This window comes from Uloborus diversus, chromosome 9 (genome assembly GCF_026930045.1).
Source record: "Uloborus diversus isolate 005 chromosome 9, Udiv.v.3.1, whole genome shotgun sequence".
Classification (NCBI taxonomy): domain Eukaryota; kingdom Metazoa; phylum Arthropoda; class Arachnida; order Araneae; family Uloboridae; genus Uloborus; species Uloborus diversus.
This window is the reverse complement of record NC_072739.1, coordinates 3,625,175-3,636,912: the sequence shown is the minus strand read 5'-3', so window position 1 is coordinate 3,636,912 and position 11,738 is coordinate 3,625,175.

The window sequence follows — 11,738 nt, the reverse complement described above, 5'->3', positions numbered from 1 at the left end:
AGTATCGATGGGTTCGTAATTTTCTCGTCTCTATGTTTGGCTATTTAACATAATCCTCCGATAATAATCAGCGGAGATATCAATTAAAAACTATTAATTATGATACTTGGATTTCGACCTAAAATCTCTATTTTGGAAGGCTTTCCTCCATTCAAATAATTTTTCATTGCTTCATCTCAACTTTCCGTTACAATCATAATCATCATCATCAATGACTCGACAGCCCGTAGTGGGCCTTGATGGCCTTCTTTAGGAGATAGGAGATCCAGCCAGGCTGTCCTCCTCTTTGCTGTTGACCTCCAGTTTTTATTTTAATGATGGTCAAAATCAGTATCCACACAGTCGACCCATTTCTTTTTTGGTCTACCCCTTGGTCGCTGTCCAAAAAGGCATTGAAGACCTTCAATGCAGCCCTATCTTCCGTGACAATGCTTTTCTTCTTCTTCTTCTTCGGGTTTAATACCCATAACATAAAATGATGCTTTTATTAAAATTTGTAACGTGAAGAAAATCATTGAGAAGAAAGATCTGTTGCCTTTTTTTTTTCTTCTCGAATATGAACAAGCAAAATTCTGGCTTTTGTTTTAGAGGCTTTTCCTGTAATCGGGGGATTTAAAATGTTTAGTTTTTGGTTATTTTTCCACAATCTGCGGCAAAATTTTACCGTTTTCTGTTTGTTTGTTTGTTTAAACCTGATTGTCGAACACGCGTCGATTGACACAACTTTTATTTTCGAGGTAGGTAGACCGTGCAAAGCCGGACGACGCAGCTAGTAAAATGTTATTAGTTGTGAAATTCATTTATGAAAGTGCAAAATGCGTCAGTTGACATTCAATGCACTAAATGATTTTGAAACAGGGATCGAATTTTTGTCCGAATACGCAGTCCTTCTGAGCAGTGGTGTATTGGCGTATATATGATTTTATTTTGGAGGGGCCAATATAACCAAGTTTAGCCATTTATTTTCCATTCTAATCATACATTTTTAATAAAATTACTAATATCTAATTGCCGTAACATTTTTAAAATGAACGTACTTTTTTGGCTTACTTTTCTGGCAGTTGGTTGGTTGGTTCTATTAGTTTTAATGGCGCAAGAGCTTGAATAGGGTATACTGCACCAAACGATAGTTTTGATGATACAATAGAGTGTGGGGGGGGGGGGGGAACCAAAGGTGAAAAATTACTTGAACAATAAAAGACACAAAACTTCTGGAATTTGGAAAAAAATGCTCGAAAGAAACAAGAACGAAGTTATGAATTTTAGAAAAGAGGCCGAAATAATCAACTGTTGATGAATTTTGAAAAACAAAAAACATACTATATACAGCAAAACAAAGAGCAGACAAAAAACAATAACACAGGGACAAAGACTAAATCAAAGACAAAAAGCCAGTCTCCTGAAGGAAGGGGAACAATTGGGGATGAGGAATTTTCCGGCTGTACATTTAAAAAACTTAAAAAGTATGCGTGGAAAATTATTTCGAAAACTTTGGGCCTCCTAGTGGCTCGGACCCGAGCCAACAGTGTACCTTCTCCCCCCCCCCCCGATTTGCACGCCCCTGTAGATGAGCTTAAACTGCAAAACTTCAATATACAAAATTTCCAGATTACTAGTTCCCATCATTTAATGTTGATAAGAAATAAAAATATATAGCGTACGCTGTAAAAAATCTTTATAATAAGTGTACTAGTGGATATCGGCCGTAAAATCTTTATCTTTATTACCGCTTCCAAATCACCATTTCTTTTTTTATGGATATGCCCTCGTATTACATATTCTAGAAAACCACCAGTCATAATATGACGGGTAAAAATTTCTTGGCCAATTCCATTTCTTTCCATTTGTCCATTTGTATGAACAAGAAACTCAACGAGTAGGGCCCTATCGCAATTCGTGATTGCAAAAATCATAATTTTTAAACTAAAAACGTCAAATTTCAAATAAATGCTAGATGCTGGATTTATTTTACTTTTTTTTTTTTTTTTTGTAATTTGAATTTTTGGAGGAAAAAACAACAGTGCCAGATCTTCAATTTTTTGGACATGGAGCAAAGACACTGTCGCCTCATTCATCTTCCTTCAAGCTTCTTGATCAAGTTTTATTTATTTATTTTTAAACGTAGAAAAGGGGATAACTCATAATTACAAAGGCAAGTTTAATACTGAGAAATTTTTCATGTGGAAATTATTACTTTGAAGCAAAATCTATACACTCCTGTTTGTGAAAATTGCAACACCACGAAGGACTTACGCGAGTGAGCTGAAAATTGCAGGAAATGTAAAGTAGGGCATGATATGCAAATGATTGGAATTGCAGACCGGTAGCGCATGCGTATGCTGAGCAGCGCCCTCTGAACGGCGGATTTGACCGAATATAAATAGACGACCGTAGCGAGGCGTGTATGATTATCGGTGGTTATATGCTAGAGTAAACGTTAACTGAATCTTTACTATGCCTCTTCGACGAAAGAAAGCGAAATTTGAGCAAATTTCGGAGTTTGAACGGGGCAGAATCGTCGGCCTTCGTGAAGCTGGATTGTCTTATCGTGCAGTAGCCGCTCGTGTGCAGCGTAACAGCGGCACAATCATGCGTGTTTGGAAGCAGTGGATGGAGGAGGGCCGGACAGCTCGGAAATCCGGGAGTGGACCCCGAAATGTGACGTCAGCTCGCGATGACAGACACCAGGTGCGTATGGCGCTGACGGACCACACAGCTTCTTCTAGACAATTGGCAGCACGGTGGTCAACAGCTACAGGTGTTTCATTGTGTGCTGCATCAATTCGGAGACGTCTGCTGCAGCGTGGGCTGCGTGCAAGGATTCCTTTATACAGGATTCCTCTCACGCTAAACCATCACCACCTGCGGCTACAATGGGCCAATGTGCATGGGAGCTGGCGTGTTGATTGGCAGCAGGTCGTCTTTTCTGACGAATCCCGCTTCAATTTGTGGCACCATGATGGCTGAATTCGTGTCAGGCGCTATGCCGGTGAACGGCACATTCCGGAGTGCATTATAGAACGCCACAGTGGACGAACACCCGGAGTTATGATCCAGGGTGCCATAGCATATCATGGACGATCACAATTGCTACGAATTGTGGGCAATTTGAACAGTACCCGATACATAAACGAAGTTTTACATCCCCAAGCTTTTCCTTTCCTGCAAGGATTGCCAGGGGCTGTATTCCAGCAGGATAATGCCCGTCCACATGTCGCCAGGACTGTCAAATCCTACCTTGATTCGCAGCAGGTACAGCTTCTTCCTTGGCCTGCATATTCCCCGGATATGTCACCGATTGAACAAGTGTGGGATTTTGTTGAGCGGCGTCTTGCTCGTGATTCTCGTCCTGTTGCTTCGACAGACGAACTTTGGTTGCGCATACGAACAATATGGAATACTCTTCCGCAGGCAGATATTCATACTTTGTTTCACTCCATGCCGAGCCGTGTAGCAGCTCTTATTGCGGCACGTGGTGGCCACAGAAAATACTAATTTCTATCTCTTTTTATTGTTTGTTTGGTTTGAAAGTGTAATCATTTATTTGTACCGTTACCTTTCAACTGTGTATTAAATTTCATTCAACTATGATGCTTCCTTCATGGTGTTGCAATTTTCACAAACAGGAGTGTATATAAAAATGGATGTTGGTAAATTTGTGTGTGTGTTCCCTAAGATCTAAGAAACTACCCGGCAGATTTGGCTGACATTTTCACTGTTTGTTCTTTTTGGTACTGGGAAGGTTTATAGACCAGTTCGAAAAAAATCTGACTGATAGTTCCTTTTTTTATTTCAATTTAAGTCGCAATTTTCGTGTAAATGTCCCAATATCGGAGGGAAAAAATGCTTGCACGTATTAGCATTATGTGTCTATCGAAAGCGCAGATTTTTCTGCTGAATCTGTTCGCAAGTTCTAAGTTGTATAAAAAAATGAGTTATGAGCTTTTTAGTTCCATGTCCGAAGGCTTTCATCAACTCAATTCAGAATTAAGCATAGACTAATAATAAGAATAGACCGAGCTATGGCAACCCTTTTGCTGCTCATAAACCAAACCATGTGACTGGTGGATATCCTAGCAACAGCAGGCGTTGATCGTAGCAGACGATCAACGCCCGCGAGAAATAAAATAAATAGAATCGATGGAACACGGAAGAATGATCTTTTATGGAGTCCGATTTGTAAATTTGTTATTCTAAGTTGTAAATATTTTGTTAATATAGTGAGTTTTTCGTTTTGATAGTACTGTGCATTTTCTTTATTCAATTTCAACAACTCTCTAAGCAATTAAAGACGCAAGCGCCCAAAAACAATCGGCATACGGTAAGATTTTTTCTTACAATTTCAATTTAAGATACTGATTCATACATTTTTGCGTTAACGCAAAACGTTTACGCCATTACGTTCACGCCAACGCTGACGTAGCAGTTCCAAATGAAGTAAAAAGTACTGAAATCTGATCAAAAACTAATTACTAATGTCAAAATAATGCATAACTAAAAGAAAAACAGTTCAATCTCTGCACCTGGAAAAAAATTATAATGAAAACACATTACGTCTTAAAATACATGTCGAGTGCCAAACTATAGATAATGTTGCCATCTAGCAACCATGCTGCCAAAGTTTTCGCCAAGCCTCCCACCAGTCACATGATGTGTCCATGAACCAATTTTTTCATCAGCAAGTCTGGGAAAGCTCGGTCTACTCTTATTATTAGTCTATGGTATTAAGTGTATCATCTCAGCTCCCAGTTGATAGCTAGAATTGTTTTATTATTGAATATTTTCTTTTGTTTCGTCTGACTGTTCGAGGCTTTTCTCAAGTAAAATCTTAAAGTAACGTTTCCCCGCAAAATTTGCTAATAATAAATGGATTTGGCTGATCATTTTCCATTCAAACGGAACTTTAATGCAATTAATGGTGTTTTTTTTTTGTTTTTTTTTTTTTGAGCAATCACGATTGTTTACTGTTCTCACTTGACTGTTTTGGCGTGCTATCATTTTATTTTCCCACCAGCACCCTCTGCCAGCACCACCGTCGACCGACTCCTCACGATGCTGCTCCTATAGCGAAAACCGTCTCCAGGTTGCGTCCATATGCTACACAAACGCACATACAAGCTCACACACCTACACACATACACGCATACACACACGAACGCCTACACACATGCGCGTACACACACACAGCGCTGCATACACAACATGCACACACATGCACACACATGCATACATACACACACAGGAACGCATAACACACACACCCGTACACACACAGCACTGCGTACACAACATGCACACACATGCTTACATACACACACACACGCACACACCCACACACACGCTCGTGATTGCGAAAAACATAATTTGAATTCAAGATGCAAAAAATTGAAATTAATTTTTTATTTATTATTATTATTATTATTTTTTTGTTTTGTTTTTTTTTTATTATTTGTGCTGATTGTACACTTACACATTATCCAATCAACCAGCAGAAATCTCGCCAATATTTTTGCAGAAAGATTTCAGTAGCTGATGCATTTGGCAGTTTTTTCAATTGGCGCTGTTTTTGAAGCCAAATGTAATAATGTTTCTTAGCTTTCACCATGTAACCAAAATATCACCAATGAAAGAATTAAAAAAAAAAAAATTAACGTGTAAAATATTCCACCAACTAAATTAGGCAAATCCATAAACAGCACAAAAACTTAATTTTTCTTTTTCACAATTTCAAACAATCGCCAAATTTTACTTCTTTTTTTTCTGGAAACATTTCAGATGAAACTGTTTAGCGCCATTTTATGGTGACCAAAAGTATCTCAGCATCTGGCGACAATATCTCTGTAACGAAAATTAGTAACATATCGTTTTATGAAGTAAGGAGGGGGAGCACTATCGAAGGTAGCCCAAAACGATTTCCGCAAATTTGGTAAAATCGCATCAAGAGCCCACCATGATTGAAGTTTCCCAAAATAACTAAAGCAAGTATAAGGGGATTACGGTCGGCTACATTTTTTTTTAAACAGTTCGTACTTCACAAGCCATACAGAGAAGGTTTTAGGCTCCATGTCAAAAAAAAAAATAATAATTTGAATTCTGAAATTTTGAATTCAAATTATGTGTTTCGCAATCACGAGTTGCGACAGGAATACTCATTGGAGTTATTGTTTCTAGAAACGGCTCCTGTCCCCCCCCCCCCCCCCCAAGCCTGTCCCACTTCCTGGGTGGTTATGTGTGTGTGTGTGTAGGTGCGCGTTCGTGCATGTGTAGACTTGTATGTGTGATAGACCTGTCTGTTTGCACGTAGGTGTGTGTGTATGTGGGTAAAGGCATGTGTGTGTGTGTGAGCGTGTGTGTGTGTGTATGGGCGTGCGTGTGTCTAGGACATGGACGCCACCGACCAGGAGAAGCGGCTACTGGGGGATAGTCGCGCCTGCAGTGGCCGGTGGGCGGTGGTGCTGCAGAGGCCCTGGTCCAAGCTGAAAAAGGAACCACAACATCAAGGACGGTCAAGTGAGAACAATAAGCAATCGTGATTGCTCAAAAAAAAAAGAAAGGTATTAACACATAAATCTTTTTAAACATGTGAAGATTAATTACATGTTTTGGAAATTCTTCAAATTTTGTATGTGTTTAAATGTCATGCTTTCGTTTTAAATGAATACTATTTTGTTCTTTATACTTATTGCTATTTTACTTTTATAGGTAAGGAAGAGGCTCGATTTTTAATAACATCAAAGCGGTGTGCTTCAAGTTCTTTCAGTTAAAACCATTGAAAGTAGCGATTGTTTCTCATAGTTATTACTATCCCAGGAAACGTCGGGTACTTTTGCTAGTAGATACTAAAAGTCGCAAGTCTTAAAACACCAATTTGAAATATCTCTGGCTACGTTAGAGGAAAGGTGGAGAGGGGAGCATCGGCTTAAGTCCCCGGAAAATGTTCTAAATAGAAGTAGTAAAAACTTTTTTACTCAAACATTTATTAGGGTATTAAGAGAAGAGGGAGATGTGTGTATGGAGGAGGGAAGTGTCTGGAAGAAATTTTCAGAATTGAAGTAAATATATTGGTACAGAAAGGAAATAGGGGAAGTTTGGGTTCAGTCCGGAACTTTTCTCGAAATTGATGTTAATTTTGTATATGCTATCTTAAACTAGAAAATCGCACGTCAAGTTATGACGGATGAAAATTGCTTCTACATTTGAACGAAGCAATTGCCTGTTTGATGATATTTTTGATAGTTGAAATTGTAACCTTAACAGTGGCGGCGCGAGAGCAAAAGTAGACGTCGGCGATGCAGTTTTGCGAGGCCCTTTTAATCATAAAATATTTTCAGACAAATCATTGAATTCACGGAATTAATTTTTGTACTAACTATTAGCACTTATAGTTTCCAATTCACTTAATTGCTAGGACAAAAACGTTTCGTGACTAGTAGCGCAATCAAAAAGTTTTTCTTGGTGGTGGGGGGAGGGGGGTGGCACATTGAAAGAGGAAAAATGACCTGATAGCAGGGCCGTATCCAGAGGGGGGGGGGCCTGACGGCCCCCCCCCCGAAACCCAAAATGTTTTTCACCGTAAAACAGAAGTTTTTTTTTTTTTTTTAAATTCCTAACGTCAGAAAAGGAAAATAACTATGTTTTTTTTAATTCTTATTTTGCTATTATTCAAAATTTATAATATCTTGAAGAAATACAGAAAAAGCAGTTCTAGTTCTCATTAGCTGCAAGGCACACTTGAAATTTAGACCTTTAATTAGGACTTCCTGCTTTCTTTCCCAATTCAATTCAAGGCAGTCCAGGGTTAAGGTAGGCCCTTTGTCAGTTCGGTAGATTTTTCAAGTCTACCAAACTGACTTCTGTGCACTTCCTCCTCCAGGGGTGTGCACAGAAATTTTGGGGCTGTCACAAATGCTTTTTTTGGGCCCCCTCCATATTGCTTACCCATATTTTCAACCCTAGGTTTAAAAATATTGGGCCCCATTTAAGCTCGAGCCCGGGCCAACAGGAGTCCCTTCTCCCCTCTGTGCACGACACTGCCCTCCTCCCCCTAAAACTCTTATAAAACTTACACTGTACTGATTTCGAGCCGAGGACTCCCCAAAGGCTGGTCCCCTAGTTTCCGATTAGGCGAGTATCTTGTTACCAAGATGTGACAAATCGGGCTCCTTGATACATCCTGAGTAAAAAATGCAAAAATCACGATTCTCGCGTTTTTATAGCATAACTTTCAAGATCATTTTTGTGACTGATATGTTTCTTGTCTTGCATTTATTTAATGCCGAATTCAGTATCATGGAAGTTCTTTTGTTATTGCTTGTTTTTTTTTTTTCTTACTTCTACTGCATACTGTTAATACCTTTAATATGAGGAAAAAAATAGCACTTACTCTACTCTCTTTCATTTTCTGCACTACTTGTGATTGAAAAAAAAAAGTTTGTTTCGAGAAATATTTTGTTGCATTTATTTTTAACTTAAAATGGGTGTGTCTTACAAAGTTATAATCATTTTGTAAGACTGCAATCAACTTATGAAAAGTATAAATAAAGAGCTTCAAATAATTTCAACTGTTCGAGAGTCTTTGAAAATAATTTAAGTTTTTGAAATTCCTTGAAAAGTTCTTCAATTTTGTATCTCATCAAGAAAATAAAGTATGAATAGTCCAAATGGCCAGAATATTACTTTTCCGTTCTTATTTTCTGAATGTCTGCACCATTTCTTTTAAACTGTTTTGTACAATTTTCATACTGTAGGGCATTTAATGAAAAAAAAATGGGGTAGGGGGAGTGATCAAAAACAAACTTCACTAAAAGCCGATATGAGCAGATGACGAAGTGCTTCTCTTTTCTCCTCTCTGTCCATTAAGTTCCATGATTAGTCGAGCAAGCAGTTTTTATTTTGTTTGATCTTGATTTGCAAAACCCCCGACCCCCTGAAATTATGGATGTTCTACATCCGACTTAAAGGGACACTCTCCTGTTATCCTTACCACTACAAGGTGAATAAGAAAAATAATAAGAAATTAAAATAACAACAGTCCAAAAAGTGGAATCATTAAAAATCGAAACAAAAAGTCTTCATTGTTAACAAAATGTTAACATTGTTATGCGTTTGCTGTGTCTATATATACTATATGTGTGTGTGTGTTAGGGCAATGTGCTAATCCGGGCCCCTCCCGAAAAAAATTTCTGGATACGGCCTTGCCTGATAGAAAGGTGGGTCCGGGGGTCCTCCCCCGGAAAAATTTTAAAATTTTTAGTTTAAAAACGCCATTTTAGGCTTTCTTTGCTGATGTTAGGGGAAAAAAATTACAGAGGTCTCGGTGGAAATTTCTAGAAATTGAAGCCTTAAATATTATAGGCCACTTTTATTGACTTAAAGGGTCAGAGAGTGTCCCAGATCGATTCTTTTGTTTAAAAAATAGGTCAAAATCAATCCCCTGCAAATTCTCGAAATCGAAGTTTCAAAAACAGAATTTTAGACAAACTTTGATGATTTTACGGAAAGGGAGGGAGCTCTTCCCTGGAAAAATTTTGAAAATTATGCTTCTAAAAACTTTAGCAATATTTTATATTCAGGAGCCAGTCCACCTAAACTTTTTGTTGATGTAGTTTAAAAAACCTAATTGCTAATGATATAAAAGAAAGGCGGTATGGGGACCCGTGTATGAATATTTTCTGATATTCAAGCCTTAAAAATGCGATTCTAAGGCCATATTTTGTAATATTAGGTTCGGTAATTTTTGAAATTCAAGCTACAAAAACACAACTTTAAGCGATTTTCGATGTTGTTTAGTATTTGGGGGCTTTAGCTTTAAGCTGGAAATATCGCGAAATGTAAGATCTCGAAACGAAATTTCAGATGCTCCATAATGCTATCGGTGCGCGCATGTATGGAGGGGTGTGTGTTCGGAGGAGCAGCATTTTGAATATTTTCTAATTTTTCAACAAGAGAAAAAGAAAATAAATAGAACGGGGTACGAGGGGGGGGGGAATAGAGTTAGCTGATCAATAAGCTGTAGCTAGTGAATATTTTAAATTCAGATTCCTACAGAATTGGGCCCCGCATTTGCTAAAGCTGGCTCTGTGCAGTCTCCGCTGCACGCACTATTTTGATTACTTTTGTGTCTGTTGCATTTAATAAGAGCTTCAATTGAAAACATGGAAATTTCTTAAAACTTTTGAGAATTTACTTCTGAGAATTTTGCGAGGCCCTATCTGCGCGAGGCCGTCGGCAGTCGCCGACGCCTAGCGCCGCCACTGACCCTAACTCCAGTAAATTTACCCTAAACTCTAGTGTTCATTGTTGACCATTTTTTTCGTTTCTTCATTCCTCTGAAATGGCAGTCTTACCAGTGAAACAGTTAAGTTACCGGATCTAGTTAAGCCTTGTCAAAATAAAGCCTTTCCCTGCATTTTAAACATTACCAAAACATATTATCAAATTATCCTGCCGTGGGCGCGAGTTTCACTATTGATGACGTCAGGAGCGTTACTCGTTCATTGGCTATTATATATATATGATGGATGGATGGCGGCAGGGGATCGGGGTTCCTGGCTCCTCTGGGAAACTTACTGAAACTAAAGTTCTAAATATACAATTTTAAAATCTTTGATGACATTAAGGAAATTGGGAAAAGACACGAGGAATCTCTCTAGAAAAATTTGACACTGAAACGCAACTCAGGACATGTTCGGTAATGATCACTCTGAGGTAATGATTGAAGAAAGGGGAAGGAGAGGGTGAGGAGGTTTCCTCCTGAACTTTTTTTCAAACTAAAATCAATTTTAGGCTATCTTCGAAAGGGACAGTTCGGGGATCACCCCGAAATAGGGTTTTTGGAAAAAAAAAAAAAGCTAAAGTTATCTTTGGATTTCTAAGGTTGTTCTAAAATTTTTCAAAATTGAAATTGTGCAAAAGAGTGGTGATTCTCTCTTTTTCTTCTTCTTCTCTATTTGAGGTATATGCTGCACTCCAACAAGTGGCTTTACCTCTATTGATCCATAAAAGTTCTTTGTCTTCTAAAAAGACAGTGATGAAACATACTTAAATGACAGTTGGCCACTTGCCAACATAAACTGGAAAACAAAGTCCAAGGAGAAATGTTAATCATGCAAGGCTTCAGAATGACAGCCCAAACCAAACAACAAAAGAACAGAAAACAGGAAAGGGAAGGAACACGGCTTGTAAATCAGCCATGAGCGAGGGAGCAACGAAAATCAGAGAAGGTTGATAGCCGAGAGAAAGGCCAGGAGACAAGACAGCACGCGTTTGGAGCCGTGAGCAGCAAAGAAAATATAAGAAAAGGACAAGGGGACACCCCCCATGCATGCACGTAAACAGTCTCTTTCTCTGTTATACTTCCTATACAAACTAGGAGCGCGTGGTTCACAGTGTCATGCTCATTGCAAGTTAAGCACAAGGGGGAGTTACTTAGCTTGATGCGAAAAAGATTTTGCTTTGTGAAAATTGTGCGGGTCCGGGCTCTGGAAAGAAGGATATATCTGTTTTTAAGTGTCAGGTGTGCACTGTTCTCGTAGCCATTCAAGTGGTTATAATTAGCAGAATATTTTGAATTGTTCCAACTCGAGATCATTCTGTCATGGAATTTTGTCTTCTGTTTTTGAATGAGGTCTTCGGAAGAAATCCAATGAAGAATTTGATTTTCTCCGTGTCCCTGGTTAGCCAAACTATCGGCAACTTCGTTTGCTTCGATTCCAACATGAGCAGGAGTCCAGACGAAT